This window comes from Leopardus geoffroyi, chromosome A1 (assembly GCF_018350155.1).
Source record: "Leopardus geoffroyi isolate Oge1 chromosome A1, O.geoffroyi_Oge1_pat1.0, whole genome shotgun sequence".
Lineage (NCBI taxonomy): Eukaryota > Metazoa > Chordata > Mammalia > Carnivora > Felidae > Leopardus > Leopardus geoffroyi.
This window is the reverse complement of record NC_059326.1, coordinates 216,192,684-216,220,032: the sequence shown is the minus strand read 5'-3', so window position 1 is coordinate 216,220,032 and position 27,349 is coordinate 216,192,684. Positions and strand designations below refer to the sequence as shown.

Here is a 27,349-nt window from a genome sequence, read left to right as displayed (position 1 = left end):
CACACAGACACATAAGTCAGTGGAGAAAATTAGGTTATTTATGTTTACTATCCATTTCTCTGTCTCATATATATCATACTGAATCAAAATACAAAACAAAATTTAAAATGACACAACAGGTTATAATAATTTGTATGATTATACATTTATATTATATAAGATCATTTGTCATTATATTCTATTCTCATTGATACATTGACATTTCAGTTTTTCAGATAATTGTGCAATGTAGAGTAAATTCTAAAAATAAGATAGGCTTATTATTCTTCCATGATGTAAAAGTTTAATTATTTTCCCAAGCAATATTTTCTCTCTGTAATTATACATCCTCTTTATAATCACATGATGAGCTCACATCAATTAAGAATTTCAATGAAAATCACTTGAGGGGCTCCTAGATGGCTCAGTCAGTTGAGCGTCTGACTCTTGATTTTGGCTCAGGTCACATATTGGTATCCATGCTCAGTGTGGAGCCTACTTAAGATTCTCTCTCTCTCTCTCTCTCTCTCTCTCTCTCTCTCTCTCTCTCCCTTTTTCCCTATCCTCCACTCATGTGCACTCTCTCTCCAAAATTAAAAAAATGCTAAATTAACATCCTTTTTTAATATATAGGTATCCTGCACCACGCTATCTTTCAGATGGACTATGCTGCTTAAATGTTTGTTATGCCAAATCCAAATTAAGGTATGACTTCAGAAAAAAGGTAGTAAGATTGTGTTTTTTATAATATCTTGGTTAAATATACATTATAATCAAAATTACATTGAATCTATTTTTAGTATATGATTATACCAGACACATACCACATATATACAAGTATTTTATTATTTGAAAACCCACAGGACAAAAATGGTTATAGTCCAATCTTTAAATTCCCAAAAAGGCCACAGTGTATTTTAAGAAGTTAGACCTTTATTTATAATAAGACATATTTGTAGGAAAAATAGGACAATGAATGAAAATTTGTTAAATATCCATTTCTGAAACACACCCCTAAAACAAAAATAAACTGTTTCCACCTGGGAACAGTACACAAGAGAGGGAATGGCAGTGCCCTCAAATGTAAATGAACACTATAATTTAGACAGAATCATTCAAACAAAATTTAAAGATGACATGGGAATTTAACTATTGTATCACTTGCAATGTTTAACATGATGTAGGAATCAAAGGAGAAGGTTTTGAAAAGCTATATTATCTGCAGCCAGGTTGGAAGTTTTTGGAGATATGGACTGGTCTTACCACACGTCATAGTAAATGAGAAGAGCCTAGAAAAAAAATTATTCATGTTACTGTTTCATGATCGCAAACCTGGAAAGAGCTGTCTATGTTTAAGGATGAATAAACCAAGGACATGAATCAACCTACGAAAAGGAAGCATGTTAACTATAGTTGGTCAGGAAAGCAGTATACTACACATAGCATAAGTGTATACTTTGAAAGAAGATATTCTGGGGAAAAGTACGTTTAGGTTTCAAGGGAAATGAAGTAAATCCTGGAAGTATTGTGAAAGAAAGAAGGTTTTATGTTATGTTCCAGAAGTAGAAACTGGCAAGAAGCACTTTTAATTTGACTCAATTGTGTTGTAAAATGCTACAGTAAAACAAAAACAAAAACAAAAACAAAAACAAAAACAAAAAAACTGAATGAATTGTCTCAAATACCAAAATATTTTACTGAGTTTTTAATAATAATAATTATTATTATTTATTAAATTTAGCTATTATGTATTTAATTAATTAAATTATTATTATTATTGTTTGTTTCAGGAGAATTTAGTGATTCATCACTTACATCTAACACCCAGTGTTCATCACAACAAGTGCCCTCCTTAACACCCATCACTCATTTAGCCCATTCCCTGCCCACGTCCCCTCCAGGAATTCCAGTATTTTCTCTATAGTTAAGAGTCTCTTATGATTTTCCTTCTTCTTTTCGCCCTTTCCCCTATGTTCATCTGTTTTGTTCCCTAAATTCCATATATGAGTGAAATAATGTGACATTTGTCTTTCTCTAACTGACTTATTTCACTTAGAATAATACACTGTGGCTCCATTCACATCATTCCAAATGGCAAGATTGCGTTCTTTTTGATGGCTGAGTAATATTCCACCATTGTGTGTGTGTGTGTGTGTGTGTGTGTGTGTGTGTGTGTGTGGACATCAGGGCTCTTTCCATAATTTGGCTATTCTTTGTATGCTGGTATAAACATCGGGGTGCATATGGCCTTTCGAATCAGTATTTTTGTATCTTTTGGGTAACTCCCTTGTAAGGCAATTGGTGGGTCGTAAGGTAGTTCTAGATTTAACTTTTTGAGAAACCTCCACAGTTTTCCAGAGTGGCTGCACCAGTTTGCATTCCCATCAACAGTGCAAAAAGGTTCCCCTTTCTCTGCATCCTCACAACATCCTCTGTTGTTTACTGTGTTGTTAATTTTAGCCATTCTGACGTGTATGAGGTGGTATCTTAGATTGGCTTTGATTTGTATTTCTCTGATGATGAGTGATGTTGAGCATCTTTTCATGTGTCGGTTAGCCATCTGGCTGTCTTCTTTGGAAAAATGTCTATTCATATCTTCTGTCCATTTCTTCACTGGGTTATTTGGTTTTTGGGGTGCTGAGTTTGAGAAGTTCTTTATAGATGTTGGATACTAACCCTTTATCGCATATGTCATTTGCAAATATCTTTTCCCATTCTCTAGGTTATCTTTCGGTTTTGTTGATTGTTTCCTTTGCTGTCCAGAAGCTTTCAATCTGAAGTCCCAATAGTTCATTTTTTATTTTGTTTTCCTTGCCTCCAGAAACATGCAAAGTAAGAAGTTGCTGTGGCCGAGGTCAAAGAGGTTGCTGTCTGTGCTCTCCTCTAGAATTTTAAAGGTTTCCTTTCTCATATTGGGGTCTTTTATCCATTTTGCATTTATTTTTATATATAGTGTAAGACAGTGGACCAGTTTCATTCTTCTGCATGGTGCTTTCCAGTTTTCTCAATGCTGTTTGTTAAAAAGACTCTCTTTTTACCATTGCATATTCTTTCCTGCTTTGTCAAAGATTAGTTGACCATATATTGTGGGTCCATTTCTGGGTTTTCTATTCTGTTCCACTGATCTATGTGTTTGATTTTGTGCCAGTTCCATCTGTCTTGATGATTATAGCATTATAATATAGCTGGAAGTCCAGAATCGTGATGCCGCCAGCTTTGCTTTTCTTTTTCAAGATTGTTTTGATTGTTTGGGGTCTTTTTGGTCCCGTATAAATTTAGGATTGTTTGTTCTAGTTCTGTGTAAAATGCTGGTGGTATTTTGATAGGAATTGCGTTACATGTGTAGATGGGTTTGGGTAGTATAAACATTTTAACAATGCAGTAAAACCTTGGATTGTGAATAACTTGTTCCGCGAGTGTTCCACAAGACAAGCAAACATTTCTAATAAGTTTTAACTTGATAAACGAGCGACGTTCTGCAATATGAGTAGTATGTGACGCTGAATGTCACATGATCACGACTGAGCCAATGTTTCTTCTCTCTCTCTCTCACTGTGGGATTGTGGGTGACCATCTCCCATGCTCAGATGCTCGGTCTCAGGCTGTGGTGTTTGGCAGAAATCTGATTTTTCAGAATGTTGGAAGGTGCCCACAACTGGCACAAGTGTATTTTTTGTCATTCAAAGCTCCCATGGACAGTCCTTTGCTTTTTCATACAAGAATAAGCTTACATCCTTGTCTTATATGCGTGTATGATCAGGCAAACTATGACATCATTTTCTATAAAACAGAGTTAGCCGTACCCACTTCATAAATGTACTTCCTTTCTATGTCATCATAATTTTTAAATAAGGAAGATTTATCATCAGTTTTGCCCCATTAGTCTCCATTGGTATATTTCTGAAAGCAAAGTTCTGAAGAATCCAGCCATCAAATCCCAGAAAGCTCCATGGAATTTGGTATTTTGCACATTGACACAAAATTACTGCCCTTTCTCCTTACCTGATTCCTCTGAGGTTGTTGGCCAATGTCCTGAAATATCCTCTGTTCTAGATCACAAGCATAATGACAGCTTGGAGATGAGTTAGAATATCCAGATTTGGACATCTCTGGAGTATGTGTTACTTAGGATACTTTTGGTCAATTAACAGGAAAATAAAAATATCTAGAAATATATTAAAATAAGGCAAATGTATTATTTTAATTAAAAATATTGAAACAGAAGGTAATTTAGAGTTAAATTAACTAAGGAGCTCAAAAATATCATCAAGGAACAGATTATACTAACTTTTCCAACCTCGGCGTGCTGACTTTTGTTCTCAGGTTTGGTTTATAAGATGGACAAGCCATTTTAAAAATTCGGTCTCACACAAGAAAATCTGAATCCGTAGAAGAGAATGCATTCTTTCCACATGTCCCTCTTTCAGGGAAAAGTTTTTTGGAAGTTCCTCACACCTCAGCAGATGATTTTCAGCTATTCACAATGCCTGTCAAAATCTACAGAGATATGCAAAATGCCTGTGGGTTACCCATGATATGAAAAGTATAAAAGGTATATGTGTAACATGCTTTTAAATTAGAATAATAGTAATTTTTCACCATTGAGATATTTTTAAATATGAAAAGATTGAATGTACTCAAAACAATATTTTAGGCCTTTTGTTACATTGACAACAGCACAGAAATCCCTTCTTTGCAGATGACATTTCTAACTCTTGTTGTGAATTCTTGTTTCTAATGGTATTTTAAAAGGATGTCAGTTTTAAGTTATCTCTTATTGATTTAATTCAAACCTTCAAGCGCTTATTCTTTACATTTGTTTTTCTCTCTCTCTTTTTTTTGTGACACTTTTTTCTGCTATAGATAACATGTTTTGCACATCCAGAACAAAACAAAACCAAAAGTTGGCGAATCATTTATTATTATAGATACCAAATCCAATTAGACTCTTGTCTATTTCTTTTCCAAGTGAACTTCTACAACGGTAAATTTCTCAGTCAATTGTGTTATTCAGTTTTACGAATCACAGATATCTGGCTACCATTTATGTAACGGTTTCAGTTTAGCAGCCCCTAGTGTGAAATCTGAATGGTCAGTTCCATCTACCACTGGTGAACTTGTGAACAAGCTTGTGAACAAGCTCCTTCTGTCAGTATCTAAATAGTTCTTAACCTGGAGATTTTTGACAATATTAATATACATGATTTAAGAAGAATAGAAGACCACCACGAGATGATGATACATAGTTATAGCAAACGCATCACATGCTTAAATGCAAAACACATTTTAAATGCCTTATATGTGTCATGTCAAATAATTTTCCAAAACTGTTCATGCAGTGAATATTGTTTTTATTCTCCTCATAGGTGAGGAAACTTGCATGAGGCGTTATGGATTTCTTCAGTTATGCAGGCGGTTCTGCCCACAGTGAGGCTTTCCCTTCCCCCTGGGTCTTCCGGGGACATTGAATAAACAGGCTGTAGCGTTGTAGGCGCCCACTTCCGGGGAGTGCCCACTTATCACTCAGAACTACCTGTAAACCAGACTCCAGGTTTCTGCCACAGGGAATCCCTAATGAAGCCATAGGTACAGTCTGAGAGAGATGAGTTAATATAGCAGAAGTAGGAGGCCCCGATATGTTTTCCACTTTCTATAGCAAGTTATTTGTGCCTCAAGGCCAGCTGGAACCTTATCTCTTATCTAGCACTTCTATTTCGTAATGAAGTATTGCTGTGCACACTCGTATTTACGACTTGTTTCATCCGACAACACGCTGTTCGTAATAAGCGACTTAACTTTCAGTCCCTGTTAAGGCCCAGATGAAGCTAAGACCTGTTTCTCAGCTGTGATGCAGCCACCAGGGCCGCCATGGGCTCCCCACAGCAGATCTATCTACCACTGACACTTCAAGCATCATTAGATCTGCCGTATCCTAGGGCCAACTAGGAAAGTATGTTACAGGCCAGCCCGTCTAAGCCTGTTGCAGATCCTTATCCCTTTCTGGGCCCCACTCAAAGCGAACAGCTTTCCAGGTCACTCAGTAAATGGAGCAGAATAAACATCCAAATGAGAAATATGCTGCCTCCAAAACCCAAATATTTTGCACTAGGAGTACAACAATTTCTCCTTTGCTTTAAAAGAGGTATGTGTCTCAACACCGTCCACACCACTGGATCCCAACAAATTTTATGGAGGTGAAAAGACCTTGAATTTTAATACGATCTGTTTTTCATCTTCTGCGCACAAACATCTTATGAATATGTCTGGAGGTGATTACTACTTTCTGCTCACTAAACCAAATCAACATAATACCATCGATGAACTGGACAGGTGTGGTGTCTCCTGGGTGGGAAAGGTAATCAAGATCCCTGTGGACGAAATTGTTAGATAAGGCTGGAGAGGTGATGTAACTCCAAGGGAGGACAGTCAGCACGTACCCTTAGCTTTGCCACTTGAAGAGAAACAGCACTGCATCTGTGGAAATTACATATATATATATATATATATATATATATATATATATATATATGGGAGAGAGAGAGACAGAGATAGACAGAGACAGAGAGACAGAGAATATCAGTGAATGAAATGCTACCTGTCAGTAGCTGGGGATGTGTTAATTTCCTCAAGCAACAACATCAAACCTGGACAACCAGCTGCATCTGAGAGTCTGGATAAGTTTACAGCAGTCCACTGTAAACTTCGAGATCCATTTTTTTCTGCACAGACTAAATAGGCAATTTAAGTGGGGATATTGTGGGAATCATCACCACTGCATTGTTAAAGTCTTTAATGCACTACAATTCACCCAGGAAAGCAGTATTGCTTTGTTTATAGAGACAGTCTTGAGGGATTCTACTTCTATTTCATACCATCACAGCCCTTCTTACCATCTGGAAACCAATGTGAGGATCTGGCCAGTTGCTGAGCATATGTATTCCAGTTATGCATTCTGGAATTGGGGAAATAATCATGTGATGGTCTTGGGGATGTGAGGTAAAACTTCACAAATCCTCTGACTTCTATAAACCTTTACTCTGTTTCGTGGATCACAGTAATGTATTGACTCTTCTGAATTAGAGCCAGTTCAGAACTGTCATCCAGTAATCACTGAAAAATCTATTTCACTTTCCCCAAATGCATTGTCATCCCCAAAATGGCTGTGATTCCCTTTGGAGAGACTGGGAAAGATTAACACTATAAATTTGTTTGGAATATTTAAGTTAGTCTTCTGTTGATGAGAACTAGAAGTTTTGTGGTTCCAGAACTTAGTATAGTGTCCATTTTTTATTTCCCTAGATATAACATCACCAACTAGCCATTGGCATAGGTTTCTGCAACATCATCCCCAGCTTTATCAGGATCTGCCTGCCCATTTGTCCCAATTGCAGTCTCTAAGATCTCATGCTTTCTCAGTCAATGTCCTTGCTTTCACAGAAGACACCCGGCAAAGCAAAATACAATTTGTATTGTAATTCAGCCACTCCTAAGATTAGATTCTTAGTTTCAAAAATCTCAGCCCTGTGGCTATAGGATAAAAGGATTTCTTTCCAGTAAGATAGGGAATTTTTTATGCAAGGTAGTAGAAGTTGGGCAAGAGATTTGAATCTCTGCTCTCGTTTTCTTTCTCCACCTTGTCTGGTCAAGTAGTAGCAACAAGCCAACCTCATCATATTCATTAGTTTGACAAAAATGTTCTAAGGTGTCAAATACATGGTCACCCAGAATTTTGCATCATGCAAGTTTTAGTTAAGAATACCCAATGGTGATGTTTTGCGTATATCTACTTCCACATTATGCCATGGGCTACCAGTACTCTCTTTCCCACTAAAGTTATAGTAATCAGCACCTCTAACTCTAATGAAATTAGGAATCAATTTTGTGTCACACAAAGCCAATTCAGAAAACTCATCATTAAGAACCTATTCCTCTAGAACTATTATCAGTACCAAAATCTGTTTCAGTAAAGGTTCTCTGGAGAACCAGAATCCTAAGTAGTAGATACTAAGATATTTATTGTAAGAAATTGGCTTACGCAATTGTGGGAGCTGGATGCCAAAGTTCTCAGGGCTTGCCATCAGGAAGGACATGCCTGAGCCTGAGACACAGGCTCAAAGTGCTGCCTCTAGGCAGATTTTCTTCTTCCTCAAGGAAGCCTCAACTCCACTTGTAAGGCCTTTCAACCAATTGAATGAAGTTCATTTATTATCTAGGATAACATTCCTTAAACTGATTATGATGAATGGATTATAGAGTTTAATCCCATCTACAAGACACCATCACAGAAACATCAAGTTTGTGTCTGAACACCTAGGAAATTATGGCCTAGGCAAGCTGATGTTTAAAAGTGCCCATCACAATAATAAAGAAAAATTACATATAGCTTATAGGCATAGGTCAGAAAGTGAAAATATTTGCATTCCCTGCTAAGGAGTGAAAAGTTTTATCCCATAAAAAAATGAGATGAAGAATTTTATTTCTTTAAAGTTTATTTATTTTGAGAGAGAGAGAGAGAGAGAGAGAGCACAGGGGAGAGGGAGAGAAGGAAAGAGAGCTTCTAAAGCAAGCTGTGCACTCTCAGCACGGAGCCCCACAGTGGGGCTGAACTCACAAACCATGAGCTCATGACCTGAGCTGAAATTAAGTTAGGAGTTTAACCAACTGAGCCATCCAGGCACCCCGAGAAGATGAAAAATTTTTAGCAAAAAAACAAACAAACAAACAAACAAAAAACAGTTGTCAAGATTTGACAATGATAACTCTGGGATGGGCCCATTGTGAGTAGTGAGATGAGACTACCTTAGGAAAGAGTCTTATGGTACACAGGTAAATGAGTCACCAGAAGTAGTAGGAGGTATATGCCGCCAGGAGTAAGTAACAGCACTCAATAAAGTATATGCCATGGGAGCGAGTAAAATCACCCATTCATAAATTCATTGAATTAAGATTATACATAAAATCACATTTCTGGAGTGCCTAGAATATATTCAAAACTAGGAAGTTAATAATACCAACTAAGAAAATTCTGCTCTTGCCTCACAGTGCAGAGGTCTTTATAAACATATAAAGAGAAAAATGTCATACACTGGATGTGAAGTGATGGAGATACCCTGGAGTGGTATGGGTGTGATGGAGAGATACCTGTGTGCAGGGACCAAAAAGATTTCCAGAAGCAAGAGTAGCCCACTGAAAAAAAAAAAAAAAAAAAAAAAAAATCACAGGGCCTGGGGCAGAAACACGCTTTTAAGCAAAACAGAAAAAGTCAAAGAAATCGAAATCCAATATTTAATTTGAATGTCCAAAGGAACTGAGAAAAAAAAAAAAAAAAACTAGTAGAGAATAGTGTCACAGAAACTAAAGATGCCATTTTTTAAAGAATAAATTAATGGACTGCAAATTAAATAGTGCAGTGAGGTCAAGTGAGACAAGAACTGAAAAGGATTCATTATGTTTTGAAACTAAGTGGTAATTTGTAAACTGGGGAAAACACAGTTTTATTAGAAATGTTAAGAGTAGAAGCTCTATTATAGTAGGTAGAGGGTTAATGGAGGTCAGAAAAATGACTAATATTTGCAGACAGTAGAAGCTTGTCTTAAAATAAAATACGTTAGATTGTTAGAGAACAGAGACATGGGATATTTTTGTTTTATTTATAGGTGGCTTTTTAGCACATTTTATGCTAGGGAAAAATAATCCTGTCGTTTGGAAAAGATTAAAGGAGCAGATAAGGATCCATCTTCTGGAACACCAGCTCCAAAACGAAAAGGACTTTCCATTTATTTAGCTTACTGCCATATCAGATGTGCAGTAGTCAATCAAAAATAGCTGAAGAATTAATGATTTAATTAAACAAATCCATAAAAAGTATAAGGGAATAAGGTCTTCAGCCCAAAAATGGCTAAAAGGAGATAATTCTCATGGTTATCATATAAGAAGACAACTACCATCCAGATAAGAAATTGGAGAGAAAATGGAGTTTGTACTATTTACCCATTTACTATATTTTGACATATCTTCTGACTTAATTTGGCCCTTGCAAAGTTAGTTTGTCTAAGTATTATTTTTGCATAATCACAAAACCTAAAACTGAGGTTTGGAGAATTTAACAAAGTAAAGAATCCAGAAATTTGAATCCAAGTCATTCTGATTTTATGATCTGGGTAATAGATGGTTCATATATGCTGTATAATATTTTCTCTATTATTTTCTTTCACTCTTTTAGGTGGGAAAATACAAAACGTACTGCTGTTGTTAATGGGGTAAAATCAAATTGTGACCGCATCTACGTTTGTTCTGGTTTTAAGGATATCATACATTACTACATAGGCATATATGTCAAATACTACCAAGTAAGCTGCTCTACATAGTGAACTATCTGTCACTTCCTCTGAGAAGCTTTCTCTGACCATCACAGTAAGGTAGGTAACTCTTTGACATATGCCATGGCACAGTTTTATGAAAGGATTATCTCAAATGCAAGAAAAAAAAGATTCCTTGGATCGTTTTTTTTTGTTTTTTTTTTTTAATTTTTTTTTCAACCTTTATTTATTTTTGGGACAGAGAGAGACAGAGCATGAACGGGGGAGGGGCAGAGAGAGAGGGAGACACAGAATCGGAAACAGGCTCCAGGCTCTGAGCCATCAGCCCAGAGCCTGACGCGGGGCTCGAACTCAGGGACCGTGAGATCCTGACCTGGCTGAAGTCGGACGCTTAACCGACTGCGCCACCCAGGCGCCCCCCTTGGATCGTTTTCTTAAAGACTGAGCAGCCAAGGCAACGCTTAATTACAAATGTTTTCTTGGGTGAAGCATTTGCAGAGAAGTTAGAGTGAGGAAAACAGAGACGGAGGTAGAGAAAGATAAGAAGCAAATGCCGGGACTTCATAACAACCTGTGGAGAATTTTAGTGAGTTGCTGCACAACTGTATCTTTCCACTCTACAATGTCTTCCCAAGAGGCCATACCCAAAACTACCTCCAAACTGGCCACTATAGGAAATAGATGAGAAAAGACTTTCCTGTTTCCTTTATCTCTCCTGGAGAAACTCTTCATGTTTTTCCATGAGGAGTTAATCACTACCACCTTGACCACACACTAGAGCACATTGTTACCTGGTCACTTTTGCAGCTTCTGGGGAAGGCAGATCCCACGGACTGAGGAATGTTTTAATGAAATTCCAGCCCAGACCTTTATCGTATTGGCCTCAGACGGTGGGATAATGTGGATGTGCACAGATATTTGCACTGCTCACCCAGTGAACACTGGGAAAGCAACAAAGACGAGGAGATACAGGAGGCAAGGGAAGCCAAGGAAAAAGATAGAACACATAAAATATATAATTTGTCTCATGTGTTTTATCAATAGTTGTACTGTGCTTTTCTTTGGTCAGAAGAAACATGAGGGAGACGGGTAGATAAATAGACTTCTAGTGTTCCTGCGAAAAATATGCTATCAATTTTGGGAAAAAAGAAACAAAAGGAAAACACAATTAGTATACAAGGTATTATTTCATTCTTGCACACTAAAAAAGGAGAAGCAGATCTGTAGGGAACATAAAGACTACATAAAAACGTTGTTCTGAAACAATTTTCCTTTGCAAAAGCAAAATATGTTTCAATAATTTGAATACTATAAAGCGAGAGAAGGCTAAGCAAAAGTTTCTGTTTTAATGATGATCTAAGATCAACTTTTCTTTTGCCATGTTCTCTGGACAAAATGGGCCTCAAATGGAATTCAGTGCAACCCAGTCACAATTTATGAGTATACATTAAATATATATTCACCCTCACCCATATTTATCCTGGAGGTGAGAATCTGAGATGAGGAGAATATTTTGCCCTTTTAATATGATAAAAGAATAGGGATTAAAAGAAAAGAACATCATTATTCATCTCTTTTTTTAAAATTCTTTTTAAGTTTATTTATTTATTTTGAGAGAATCCCAAGTAGGCTCTGCTCTGTCATTACAGAGCCAGATGGGAGGCTTGAATTCACAAACTGAGATCAGACACATTAAGTGTCAAAGTCAGACACTTAATTGACTGATCCACCCAGGTGCCCCTATGTCCTTTTTTTTTTTTTTTTTTTTTTTTTTTTTTTACTGTTTTTATCTATTTTGAGAGAGAGTGTGAACGCATGCAAGCAGGGGAGAGGCAGGCAGAGAGAGAGGGAGAGAGAGAACCCTAAGCAGGCTCTGCACTGTCAGTGCAGAGTCCCATGCGGGGTTCGAACCCAAGAAGTGTGAGGTTATGACCTAAGGTGAAACCAAGTGACGGAAGCTTAACCTACCTAGGCACCCAGGCACCTCTATATCCTTACTTTTAACTGCATACAGTAAATTAGACTTGTTAAAATTTCCTGTTCTCATTTAATGCAAAAGGACTTTATGTGAGTAAGAGGTGATTAAAATAATACGTTTCATCACACCTTTTGCTAACTTTGAAGTGAGCTGAGCAGGATGGGTCTCCACACTTTCCTCATGTGGTGGGCTGGTGCTTTCCTATTTGAGGAAAGAGTTATGGAAACAGAGACATGACAGCTGTCAGGTTCTTTGTTCAAATTTAATCAGGAATCAGCCAGGAAGAAATGTCCTAATCCATCAACACCTGCTTGGGATAAGCAGTAAACCCACCGGAGACAGAGCCAAATCTAGTGACTTAATTAATTGAAAGACGTTGGCAACACATCAACACGCGGTGCTTCAGAGCAAGCACCGGTACTCAGCTAATTTAGAACAGAATCTGTGAGTTAAGTATCTCTAAATTTTGTAACTAATATATTAGAAGTTGTTTTTGTTTTTAAATACCAGTTAATTTGAGAAGATTTCAAAGTACCAGGAGAAGACAGAAAAGAAAGTCTTCCTGATTTTAAGTTGGTATTAATGTTTCTTACCATGTTTAGAGCACAAAATACTAAAATATTTGTAATTTGGTACAGCGTTATCCTTCTGAATGAGTGGCATTTTTATACAGCTAATAGGGTGCTGATTAAATTGACGAGGGGGTGTTCTATGATAAAGCTGTGTTAGTAGCTCTTGTCCTGAAATGCACATATAAGAGCATAAAGAAAATTATTTCATAGTTAGTTAAGTCATATAAATGGAAATGTACCAACGTGGTTGTTTGGGGCTGACTTTTTTCACTTAACATTGTTTTCAAGGCTCATCCATCTTGAAGCATATATCAGTGCTTCAATCATGTTTATGGCTAATAATAAATAAGCCTATCTATAACATTTTTTAAAATTTCCAAATGTATTTAGTCATATATCACTGTAATCATTCCAGCTTCCTGATTTTGCTTTGCCTGATGAAGATTTTTCCATCCTTTTACTTTTAACTTATTTGCATCATTGACTTGTGTCTCCAGTAGAAAAATATACAGTTCAAGCCTGTTTTTATTAAGCAAGATGTTCATCTCTGTCTTTTGACTGAGTTGTTTAATCCATTCATATGTAATGTTATTATTGACATATTTTTTAATAGGCCCTGCAACCATCCATATGACTAGAAAAAAACTTAGTTAAGAAAGGGACATGGAATTAAACATCAATATGAGAGCTATCCAGTACAGTATCCTTTTTAAAATTAGCAGGCTTGGGGCGCCTGGGTGGCGCAGTCGGTTAAGCGTCCGACTTCAGCCAGGTCACAATCTCGCGGTCCGTGAGTTCGAGCCCCGCGTCAGGCTCTGGGCTGATGGCTCAGAGCCTGGAGCCTGTTTCTGATTCTGTGTCTCCCTCTCTCTCTGCCCCTCCCCCATTCATGCTCTGTCTCTCTCTGTCCCAAAAATAAATAAACGTTGAAAAAAAAAATAAAAAAAAAATAAATAAAAAAAAAATAATAAAATTAGCAGGCTCTGGAAATTAGTTGAAATAACATGTAAAATATTTTAACTCCCTGAAACTTACTGATTTACACTACAAACATTTTATTCTCATAATGTGGAATTGAAGTTTTTCTAAACTAAATTATACTTCTATGTCTTTTCAATCATATTGAACAAATTTGCATCAGTAACTTGGTGCTACAATATGAACTGCTATATAGAACCATACTAATAATTGGTAGGATCTCTTAGGGGGGCTCTACCCTTCTTCCTTAATAAAGTCCTAAAACTTGAGTGAGAAAGCAGAGGTATGGAAGAGGAGCTGAAATATGACTAATCATTGCAAATGATCTGATGTCAATTTGTGTGAGAGCCAGCTGGACCTGCTTCCAGAACCCCAGAATCAGGCATGCTTCTTGACTCTTTCAACTAAGGTTTTCTGTAGAGTTTCAACACTCCCAGTAGAAAAGATACCAGGGAAAAGGACAGAGCTGAACTCAACATGGTAAGATATCCTTCCCCAATTTGCCAATAGGTAATGGCTAGGAGATAATTCTCCATGGGTTTTTCATGTTCATGCATGGTTCAGGCCTTGTCAGTAAAGACATGTTTGAATAACCAACAGCTTTGGAAGTCAAAGGTTCATCCAGAGGACTTTGAAGACATACCTCCCTAGAAACATCCCAAGGTAATAATTATAAAGCCCCCTCTTTCCCTTTCCCAGAGACATTTGCTTTCATTCCAGGGTGATGAGTATTCTCTCTCAAGACCTGAGAAGGGTAGATGGGCTGGCAGCCCCACAGAAGCTCAGCCTCCTAATGTCAGGGCTTCTCTCCTGGGATGTAACCACTGCATGCACAAGTAACACTCAGCCTTCATCACACTGCCCATAGGGTCCCCCAGCCTCCAAGATACTGCTTGGGTATCTTGAAAGATACTACTCTGGATGTTCTCTCTGTAATAAATGGCCTGTCTCTCTGAGCCAGGGATTTTGTATCCTTTTGTCAGTTTCCTTGTTTCTTTTCTTTTCTTTTTTTAAATGTTTTAAGTTCAAATAACTTAAGTGTACTCTTCAATCGCCATCCTCTATTTCTCACATTCCCCCACCCACCTCCCTCTGGTAACCATCAGTTTTTTCTCTATAGTTAAGAGTCTGTTTCTTAGATTCTCTCTCTCTCTCTTTTCTTCCTTTGCTCATTTGTTTTGTTTCTTAAATTCTACCTATGAGTGAGATCATATGGTATTTTTCTTTCTCTGACGGACTTTTTTTTCTTAACATTATACTCTCTAGCTCCATACATATTGTTGCAAATGGCAAGATTTTTTTTTATGACTTAATAATATTCCATTGTATATATACACCATATCTTCTTTATTTATTCATTTATCACTGGACACTTGGGCTGCTTTCAAAGTTTGGATACTGTAAATAATGCTGTAACAAACAGGGGTGGATACATCCCTTTGAGTTAGTGTTTTTGTATTTTTTGGGTAGATACCCAGTGATATGATTACTGGACCATAAGGTAGGTTTATTTTCAACTTTAAACATCCCATCCTAAAATAGAAGAATACACATTATTTTCAAGTACACATAAATAATAGATCATATATTAGGCCACAAAACAAGTCTCATCAAATTAAAAAAAAAAAAAATTGAAGCCATACCATACATCTTTTTTGACTGCAACATTATGAAACTAGAAATCAACCACAAGAAAAATTTGGGAAGAGCACAAACACATAGAGGGTAAAAAACATGCTACTAAACAGTGAATGGGTCAACAGAGAAATCAAAAAGATAAATTAAAAATTACATGGAAACAAATGCCACATAGACACATAGATCAATGGAATAGAGCAGAAAACCCAGAAATAAACCCACAATTATATGGTCAATTAATCTTCAACTAAGGAGGAAAGAATATCCCCTGGGGGGTAAAAAAATGCAGGCTCTTTGACAAATGGTGTTGGAAAAACTGGACAGCCACATTCAAAAGAATAAAACTGGGCTACTGTTTTCACCATTCACAAAAATAAACTCAAAGTAGATTAAAGACTTAAATGTGAGACCTGAAACGATAAGAATCCTTGAAGTGAACGTAGGCAGCAATCTCTTGGACATGGACCATAGTAACATTTCTAGATATGTCACCAGAGGCAAGGTGACAAAAAAAAATAACAAAAATAAACTGTTGGGACTTCATCAAAATAAAAAGAAAGGCAACCTACAGAATATGAGATGATATTTACAAATGACATATCCTGTAAAGAGTTAATATCCAAAATACATAAAGAACTGCTACAACTCAAAACCAAAACCACAAAATAAATAAATAAATAAATAAATAAATAAATAAATAAATAAATAAATAAAAATAAAAAAAGAGAAAGAAATGGGCAGAAGACATGAACAGACAATTTTCTAAAGAAGACATTCAGATTGCCAACAGACACATGCAAAGATGCTCAACAGCACTCAGCATCAGGGAAACGCAAATTAAATCTACAATGAGATGTATCACCTCACACCTGTCAGAAAAACACGCAAAAACACACAAAAAAAGTGTTGGTGAGGATGTAGAGAAAAAGGAATCTTCTTGCACTGTTGGTGAGAATGCAAACTGATGCAGCCACTTTGGAAAACAGTATGGAGTTTCCTCAAAAATATTTTTGACATGTTTTAATTATGTATGCCATTCTATTTCATTTTGAAAATTTTCATGTTTAACTTGTTCCTTTGTTCTACCATTAATATTTCTTTTCCATGAAACAAATATTTTAGAGTGAAATATTTTAACTCCTTTAATCACTATTTTTACTCTGTTTTTCTGAGTTATTTTCTGAGTAGTTTATCTAGGGCTTACCATAAACATCTTAACTGACCAAGATCATCTTCAAATTTATACTAACTTGGAGCACGTGGGTGGTTCAGTTGGTTAAGACTACGACTTGGGCTCAGGTCATGATCTCATGACTCCTGTGTTTGAGCCTCACTTCGGGCTCTGTGCTGATAGCTCAGAGCTTGGAACCTGCTTCAGAGTCTATGTTACCATCTCTTTCTGACCCTCTCCTTGCATTCTCTCTCTCTCTCTCTCTCTCTCTCTCTCTCTCTCAAGAATAATAAATGCCATAGGCTCTGGGTCTGGAATTCTCTCTTGTCCAGCATGAGAGCAGAAGCAGGATTGAAATGAAAGAGAGGCTAATGTCCAGGGGGTAGAAAAGATCCCCGGGGCAAGGGTCCTTGCTCCGTTTTTTATTAGGGTCAGAAGGCTTACAAGCGGGATGGATGTGCACAAAGAGACAATGAAATTCTGAACTTTCACTTATGAGTGTGAGGGAAAGGGGGTTTTGAAGATATGCAGTGTTAGGGGTTTGGGTTAATACAAAACAAAATCTTGGTGCTGGGCATATGGTTCTTTACAGCAGACAGGAAGCTCCACCTCTGTTTACCTAAACTGGCTTAGGGGACAAGAAACACAAAGCATGCTACCTCAGGGTCAAAAAGCCACCTTTCTTTTGCTAATTAACTCCCCTCTGGGCAACTTCCCCTGCTGGGTCTATAGCCCTGTTTACCTATTTTGGTCCTTCCTTCCTGTGAAGCAGCTTTCTGTTATTGTACTAAATTGGAAGACGTTTCTGCCCTGAATACCTAATCTTGTTTACCTAATTTTGGATGCTTTCATCCTGAGGTTTCCTATTCCTATACACCTTGTTAACCCATGTCTGCAAGCTCAGGGAATTCCTAAGCTTATTCCCCACAAATAAACATTAAAAAAGTTAAAACAAAACAAAAAAGAAAAATTTATACTAACTTAATTCCTGTAAAATAGAGAAATGTTCCTCTTTATAGCTCAATTCCTTTTTTCCCTTTCATGCTATTATTGGTATGTGTTACCACTATTTATGTTAGGAACCCTCAAATACATTGTTTTAAGTATACATTCTTACATCTTTTAAGGAAGTTAAGAAAGGAAAGGAGAGCAATTACATAATTACAGAGTTTGTTTTATTAGTTTATTAGCCATTTATTGTTCTCTTCATTGTTTCCTATGGATCTCAGTGACCATCTCATGTCATTTCCTTTCTCAATACAGTTTTGTGCCCAAGCCCCTGCATTATCCTTTTATATCAAATATATTTCTACATGTGACAGGGTAAACAATACCATGATTACGTATTGTTTTATGGTATTAATTTTTGTAACAGTGAAAGCAAGGAAGAATGCATATGCTTTTATATTATCTTTTATAATTAGTAATTACCTCTAACATGTTCTGTGACTTGTGGTTAAAATATTTTTTTGAGTCACTTGATTTCTGGCGGAATTTTTTTTTTTTTTTTTTTTTTTTTACTATTTCTTAGAAGGCCATTTGATGGCAATAAATCTGTTTTGCTTTCTGGGGAAGTATCTTTTTAACCTTTATTCTTGAAAGAGAATTTTACTGAAGATAACATTCTTGACTGGATATATATATGCATTTTTTTTCTTTCTTTCAGCACTATGTATATGTAATCCCACTGACTTCTGTACTTCATTATTTTTCTGATGAGAAGTAGGCTTTAAATATTATTGGAGTTTTCAAATATGTGAACAGTTATTTTTCTCTTGCTATTTCACAATGTTCTCTGTCTTTTGCTTTCAGCAGTGCATTTACCATGATGTGACTAGATGAGAATACCCTTAAATTAATCCCAAGTACCATTTATTGAGTTTCTTGAGTGCAAAATTAAATTTTTTATCACAATTTGGAACACTTTTACCTATAATTTCTTCATATGATTTTTTAACTTTATTTTTTTATTTTTTTAAATTTACATCCAAATTAGTTATATAGTGAAGCAATGATTTCAGTAGATTCCTTAATGCCCCTCATCCATTTAGCCCATCCCCCCCCCACAACCCCTGCAGTAACCCTCTGTTCTCCATATTTATGAGTCTCTTCTGTTTTGTCCCCCTCCCATGTTTTTATATTATTTTTGTTTCCCTTCCCTTATGTTCATCTGTTTTGTCTTTTAAAGTCCTCATATGAGTGAAGTCATATGATTTTTGTCTTTCTCTGACTAATTTCACTTAGCATAATACTGTCCAGTTCCATCTACATAGTTGCAAATGGCAAGATTTCATTCTTTTTGATTGCCGAGTAATACTCCATATTGTGTGTGTGTGTGTGTGTGTGTGTGTGTGCGTGTGTGTGCACATTTTCTTTATCCATTTTCTTTATTCATTCATTTTCTTTATCCATTCATCCCTCGATGGACATTTGGGCTCTTTTCACACTTTGGCTATTGTTGAGAGTGCTGCTATAAACATTGGGGTGCATGTGTCCCTTCGAAACAGCACACATGTATCCCGTGGATAAATACCTAGGAGTGCAATTTCTGGGTCATAGGGTAGTTCTATTTTTAGTTTTTTGAGAAACCTCCATACTGTTTTCCAGAGTGGCTGCACCAGCTTGCATTCCTACCAACAGTGCAAAAGAGATCCTCTTTCTCTGCATCCTCGCCAACATCTGTTGTTGCCTGAGTTGTTAATGTTAGCCATTCTGACAGGTGTAAAGTGGTATCTCATTGTGGTTTTGATTTGTATTTCCCTGCTGATGAGTGATGTTGAACATGTTTTCATGTGTCGGTTGGCCATCTGGATGTCTTCTTTGGAGAAATGTCTAATCATGTCTTTTGCCCATTTCTTCACTGGATTATTTGTTTTTTTGGGTGTTGAGTTTGATAAGTTCTTTGTAGATTTTGGATACTAAACCTTTATCTGATATATCATTTGCAAATATCTTCTCCCATTCTGTAAGTTCCTTTTAGTTTTGCTGATGGTTTCCTTCGCTGTGCAGAAGCTTTTTATTTTGATGAGGTCCCAGTAGTTCATGCTTGCTTTTGTTTCCCTTGCCTCTGGAGATGTGTTGAGTAAGAAATTGCTGCGGGCAAGATCAAAGAGGTTTTTGCCTGCTTTCTCCTCGAGGATTTTGATGGCTTCCCGTCTTACATTGAGGTCTTTCATCCACTTTGAGTTTATTTTTGTGTATGGTGTAAGAAAATGGTCCAGGTTCATTCTTCTGCATGTTGCTGTCCAGTTTTCCCAGCACTACTTGCTGAAGAGACCGTCTTAATTCCATTGGATATTCTTTCCTGCTTTGTCAAAGATTAGTTGCCCATACGTTTGTGGGTCCATTTCTGGGTTGTCTATTCTATTCCATTGATCTGAGTGTGTGTTCATGCAACAGTACCATACTGTCTTGATGATTACAGCTTTGTAGTATAGCTTGAAGTCTTGGATTGTGTTGCCTTCTGCTTTGGTTTTCTTTTTCAAGATGGCTTTGGCTATTCAGGGTCTTTTCTGGTTCCATACAAATTTTAGGATTATTTGTTCTAGCTCTGTGAAGAATGCTGGTGTTACTTTGATAGGGATTGCGTTGAATATGTAGATTGCTTTGGGTAGTAGTGACATTTTAACAATATTTGTTCTTCCTATACAGGAGCATGGAATCTTTTTCCATTTCTTTGTGTCTTCTTCAATTTCTTTCATAAGCTTTCTATAGTTTTCAGTGCATAGATTTTTCACCTCTTTGGTTAGATTTATTCCTAGGTATTTTATGGGTTTTGGTGCAACTGTAAATGGGATCGATTGCTTTCTTGATTTCTCTTTCTATCGCTTCATTGTTGATGCATAGGAATGCAACTGATTTCTGTGCATTGATTTTATATCCTGCAACTTTGCTGAATTCATGAATCTGTTCTAGCAGTTTTTTGGTGGAATATTTTGGGTTTTCCATATAGAGTATCATATCATCTGGAAAGAGTGAAAGTCTGACCTCCTCCTGGCCAATTTGGATGCCTTTTATTTCTTTGTGTTTTCTGATTGCAGAGGCTAAGACTTCCAATACTATGTTGAATAACAGTGGCAAGTGGACATCCCTGTCTTGTTTCTAACCTTAGGGGGAAAGCTCTCAGTTTTTCTGCCTTGAGGATAACATTAGCATTGAGTCGCTTGTATATGGCTTTTATCATCTTGAGTTATGATCTTTCTATCCCTACTTTATTGAGGGTTTTTATGAAGAACGGATGTTGTATTTTGTCAAATGCTTTCTCTGCATCTATTGAGAGGATCATACGGTTCTTGTCCTTTCTTTTATTGATGTGATGAATCACGGTGTTTTACGGATATTGAACCAGCCCTGCATCCCAGGTATAAATCCCACTTGGTCGTGGTGAATAATTTTTTTAATGTATTGTTGGATCCGGTTGGCTAATATCTTGTTGAGGATTTTTGCATCCATGTTCATCAGGGAAATTACTCTATAGTTCTCCTTTTTAGTGGGGTCTCTGTCTGGTTTTGGAATCTGGGTAATGCTGGCCTCATAGAAAGAGTTTGGAAGTTTTCCTTCCATTTCTATTTTTTTGGAACAGCTTCAAGAGAACAGGTGTTAACTCTTCCTTAAATATTTGGTAGAATTCCCCTGGAAAGCCATCTGCCCCTGGACTTTTGTTTTTTGGCAGATTTTTTATTACTAATTCGATTTCCTTACTGATTATGGGTCTGTTCAAATTTTCTATTTTTTCCTGTTTCAGTTTTAGTAGTGTATATGTTTCTAGGAATCTGTTCATTTCTCCCAGATTGCCGATTTTATTGGAATATAATTGCTCATAATGTTCTCTTATTATTTTTTTTATTTCTGTTGTGTTGGTTGTGATCTCTCCTCTTTCATTCTTGATTTTACTTATTTGGGTCTTTCCTTTTTCTTTTTGATTAAACTGGCTAGTGGTTTATCAATTTTGTTAATTCTTTCAAAGAACCAGTTTCTGGTTTCATTGGTCTGTTCTACTGTTTTTTGTTGGTTTCGATAGCATTAATTTCTGCCTTAATCTTTATTATTTCCTGTCTTCTGCTGGTTTTGGGTTTTATTTGCTGTTCTTTTTCCAGCTCCTTAAGGTGTTAGGTTAGGTTGTGTATCTGAGATCTTTCTTCCTTCTTAGGAAGGCCTGGATTGCTATATACTTTCCTCTTATGACCACCTTTGCTGCATCCCAGAGGTTTTGGGTTGTGGTGCTATCATTTTCATTGACTTCCATATACTTTTTAATTTCTTCTTTAACTGCTTGGTTATCCCATTCATTCTTTAGTAAGATGTTCTTCAGTCTCCAAGTATTTGTTACCTTTCCAATTTTTTTCTTGTGGTTGATTTCGAGTTTCATATCATTGTGGTCTGAAAATATGCAAGGTATGATCTCGATCTTTCTGTACTTACTTAGGGCTGATTTATGTCCCAGTATATGGTCTATTCTGGAGAACCTTCCATGTGCACTGGAGAAGAATGTATATTCTGCTGCTTTAGGATGAAATGTTCTGAATATATCTGTTAAGTCCATCTGGTCCAATGTGTCATTCAAAGCCATTATTTCCTTGTTGATTTTTTTATTAGATGATCTGTCCATTGTTGTGAGTGGGGTGTTGAAGTCTGCTACTATTGTGGTATTACTATTAATGAGTTTCTTTATGTTTGTGATTAATTGATTTATATATTTGGGTGTGCCCATATTTGGCACATAAATGTTTATAATTGTTAGGTCTTCTTGGTCTATAGACCCCTTGATTATGATATAATGCCCTTCTGCATCTCTTGATACAGTCTTTATTTTAAAGTCTAGATTGTCTGATGTAATATGGCTACTCTGGCTTTCTTTTGTTGACCATTAGCATGATAGATGTTTCTCCATCCCCTTATTTTCAATCTGTAGGTGTCCTTATAAAGTGTGTATCTTGTAAACAGCATATAGATGGGTCTTGTTTTCTTATCCATTCTGTTACCCTATGTCTTTTGATTGGAGCATTGAGTCCATTGACGTTTAGAGTGAGTACTGAAAGTTATGAATTTATTGCCATTATGATGCTTGTAGAGTTGGAGTTTCCGGTGGTGTTCTCTGGTCCTTTCTAATCTTTTGTTGCTTTTGGTATATATATATATATATATATATACATATTTTATTTTTTCATCTTTTCTCCCCTCAGAGAGCCCCCCTTAAAATTTCTTGCAGGGCTGGTTTATTGTCACAAACTCCTTTAATTTTTGTTTGTCTGTGAAAATTTTATCTCCCCTATTTTGAATGAAAGCCTTGCTGGATAAAGAATTCTTGGCTGCATATTTTTGTGATTCAGCACACTGAATATATCCTGCCACTCCTTTCTGGCCTGCAAAGTTTCTGTGGAAAGGTCTACTGCAAACCTGATCTGTCTTCCCTTGTAGGTTAGGAACTTTTTTTCCCTTGCTGCTTTCATGATTCTGTCCTTGCCTAAGTATTTTGTGAATTTGACTATGATATGCCTTGATGGTCGGTTTTTGTTGAATCTACTGGGAGTCTTCTGAGCTTCCTGGATTTTGATGTCTGTGTCTTTCCCCAGGTTAGGATAGTTTCCAATATGATTTGCTCACATAACCCTTCTGCCCCTATTTCTCTCTCTTCCTCCTCTGGGACCCCTAAGATTCTGATGTTGTTCCTTTTTAATGAGTCACTGATTTCTCTAGTTCTTAAATCGTGGTCTTTTGCTTAATCTCCCTCTTTTTTTCTGCTTCGTTATTCTCTACAAGTTTGTCCTGTATATTGCTGATTCTCTCTTCTGCCTCGTCCGTCCTTGCCACTGCTTCATCCATCCGTGATTGCAGCTCAGTTATAGCATTTTTAATTTCATTCTGGCTATTTTTTTCTTCTTTTATCTCTGTTGAAAGGGATTGTAATCTATTTTCGACTCCAGCTAGTATTCTTATTATCGTGATGATAAATTCTGGTTCGGACATCTTGCTTGTGTTTGTGTTGGTAAATCTCTGACTGTCGTTTCTTTGTGCTCTTTCTTTTGGGGTGAATTCCTTCGTTTTGTCATTTTGAAGGCATAATAGGAATTAATGAGGTAGAAAAATTGAAATTAAACAATTAAAATTTAAAAAATATTAAAATAAAAACACACACACACAAAAATCGAATAGATGATGCTAGATTCTACGTGTGTTTTGGCCTGGGTGTAGAAAATGGTTTGACAGATTATAGAAACAAAAAAAACAAACAAACAAGCAAAAAGGGGGGAGAGAAAAAAAAAGGAAATCGTTTGAGAATTTGAAAAAATGAATACACTAAAGTAGACTAAAATACACAAAGTAGAGAAATTAGTAGAAAACAATTATAGAAAAATATTTTTAATTAAGATTAAAAAGAAATATGATTTTTTTCATTTTCTGTATTTAAGAAAAAAGAAAAGAAATGAAAATCAGAAAAAAGATTTAAAAAAAAGAAAAAAAAAGACAAAGAAATCGTTTGAAAATTTGAAAAAGTGAATACATTGTAGTAGACTGAAATAAAATAATGGGAGTAAGATAGAATTTGAAAACATTTACATAAAAGCAAAAAATATAGTCATAAAAATTAAATAAAAATATTTTCAAAAGAAATTGAAAGTAAAAATGAAGTTTTTCTCTTTCTGCATTCAAGAAAAAAAAGAAATGAAAAAGAAAAAGAAAAAAAGGAAATTGTTTAAAAATTTGAAAAGGTGAGTACACTGAAGTAGACTAAAATAAAACGATGGAAGTAAAGTAGAATTTGACAAAATTTACACAAAAGTAAAAAATATAGTCATAAAAATTAAAGACATATTTTTAATAAGAATTGAAAATAAAAATGAGTTTTTTCTCTTTCTGTATTCAAGAAAAAGAAATGAATTGTAAAAGAGAAAAAGGAAGCAGAGGGAGAAAAAAAATGAATAGATGAACCTGCTAACAGATTGAAGCAGGACCCAAATTGCTTCGCTCTCCCCCAGAGGTCAGTCGACGTAGCTCTCCATAGTCCACGAACTAAGGCGGCGGTGAGGTTCGTGCTCTTGAAGAGCGAAGCTGGCCCAGTTGGGCAGAGCTCGGTGCAACAGCTCCGCTCTCCACTAGATGGCGTTGCTAGCCTACTGGGGTGGATTGCTGCAGTGCTCGTTGCTCATGCGCATGCGCATGCGCGGGAGCAGTGAAAAATGGCTCCACCCAGTCTGTTCTCCCGGATTAGCAATCGCGCACCGGTCCTCCTTCTTCAGCTCTCCTCCACTCCCAGCCTTTCCACTCTCCACCACCAGGTCCCAGGCGTGCCTCTCCCCCAAGTTTTGTCTCAGATGTGGCTGCTCTCCCTGGCCCCTTACTTCCGAAGGACTGCATCTTTGACCTGCTCCGCGCCTCCGCAGGAGGGTCTCACTGAGCAATCGCTGAATGAGCAATGGCCGAATGTCAGCTGCACCCAGGAATGCCTGCTGGACCCTTCTGTGGCCAGTGCCCTGAGACTGCGGCCAGGTGCCAGCCCGCCCCCCCAAAAAATTGTGAGACAGTGTAGCCTCAGCGTTTCAGAGACCATGGAAAATCGCAACACACATCTGGCACCAGGCTACACCCTCAACAACCTTGCCCCAGCACCAGTGAATGTGGCTGACTTCCCGGGTCTGCTGGGACCAGGTGGCTTCAACAGTCTCTACCACATGTCCTTCCAGCAGTGGAACTGCTTTTCCCCGTGTGGCCCGAGAACCTCCCGGACCCCACTCTGTTCCTGGGGATTCACCTTTCCCACCAGAGCACCACCAGGTATGGAGCTGCGGAGATGCAGCCTTTGCGCTCCCCTTGTTTACAGTCTTAATGGAATTTAAACCCTCTCCTTTCTCCTTTCTCCCTTTTTAGTTTAGTCCCTGTGGCTGTTTCCAATTTTCCACTCTCTCCAGCTGCTTTTGGGGAGGGGTGCTTTTCCCGTATGCTCCCCCCCTCCCAGTTTCTGTCCTCTCTCCACCCACAAAAGGGGTTCCCTACCTTTAGGAGCTTCTTGCTCCCCATGTTCAGCTCTTCGCGTTGCGTACCTGCTGAATTCTGTGGTTCAGGTTGTGCAGATTGTTGTGTTAATCTTCCAATTGGTTTTCTAGGTGTGTAGGATGGTTCCGTGTTGGTCTGGCTCTATTTCATGGATGCGAGATACACAAAAAGCTTCCGTGCTCTTCCACCATCTTGACTCCTCCCCCCCCTTCATGTGATTTTTTTTACTCTCTTATCTCTCTCCTCTATTTTGTGCTTCCATTATCAGTTAAGTTGGTGCGAATAAGTGTCCCACGTTTTTCTGGGGATGTTTATTTATCTTCATTTTCCTCTCTTTTCTTCAGACTGCATAATCTCTATTGATCTATCTACAAATGTTCTTATTTCTTTACAAGGTTTTATTTTTAAGTAATCTCTACACCCATCTGTACGGCTCAAATTTATAACTCCAAGATCAAGAATCACATTGCTCTACTGACTGAGCCAACCAGGCACCCCAGATTTTCTTATTCTTTTGCTTATTATGTCTATGCCAGGATACATCGGTCAGTTGAACGCCTCTAATTAATTTTTCATATCAATTATTATGACTTGCAACTGCAGAATTTCCATCCGTTTTATTATTTCTATATATTTTATTGATATGCTCTATGCAAGGACACACTGTCATCAGACCTTCCTTAACTTTTTTAACCATTTTTTTTTGTTGTTGTTGTTCTTTGAAATTTGAAATAGCTATTTTGCAGTCTTTGTTAAGTCCGATTTCTTTGGAAATCTTTGCCAGGTCCCCTCATTGGCCATTCTTGCTTTTGTTTGTTTGTTGTTTGCTTATTTATTCTCTCAAAACCTTTTATTAGAGATTTAATATCTTAGATAATATATTGTAATAATTCTGGTTTCTGCTACTACCACTACCTTTAACCCCATTCTTCCACCCTTTCCACCAAGAGTTTGTCGATGTCTGTTTATTTGTTTATGGCATGGATGTACTTTTGTATATGCTTGTATTTTCCTAACAGGATGCATACTCTAATTTCTTTCTTCAAAGGTCGCAGCCTTGGGCTTGCACACAGTCAGCCTGGGATGGTACTGATTTTCACAATGGTGCCTTTGAATATATCTGTGTCTGAAATATCTGTTACTGGGCCCACTCCTGTTGAAATCACATGCAGCTATTAGCCTCCACTAATTGCCAGCAGGTTTCTCTATTGTTTTTGACAATGCCCTCTGGTATAAATTGTTGCACATTCTGATCAAATTAAATTAGGCTAGTTTTTCAAGGGTATTCCCAAGGAGGGCTGTCATTAGCAATCTCTTTCCCTAGTTCTCTCTGTACATTTATAGTTTATGTAGAGTTGAGCTTGTAGCCTCATGGAATAACCAGGCTACTTATAATTTCTTACCACCCAAATCTCCATTGTCTCATAAGGTACTCTTAAGTTTGATCTTTCCCAAACTCTGTTCCAAGTACAGTCAGTTCTTTCGAAACTGCTTCGGAGGATCGTCCAGGCAAAACCCCTATACCAGTACCCCAGATCTAGACACAGATACAGTGGCCTACTTTTCTTGGAATGATGCCAGTACCGTAAAAGTGGGAGTACTCCCAAGAGCAGTAGCCCACGGTCTTCTGGGCTTGCCCTCTCCATGCGTGAAATCAAACCTTCCTACAGACTTGCAGTGAATGAAGTTGGGGCCCCCATACACTCAGCCCGACATAGCTGAG

At 37.2% G+C, this 27,349-nt stretch overlaps 1 pseudogene; it reads left to right on the top strand.

Annotated features, from left to right (window-relative positions):
- The window catches only part of LOC123582923, a 79,684-nt pseudogene that overhangs the window by 13,180 nt on the left and 39,155 nt on the right, over positions 1-27,349 (top strand).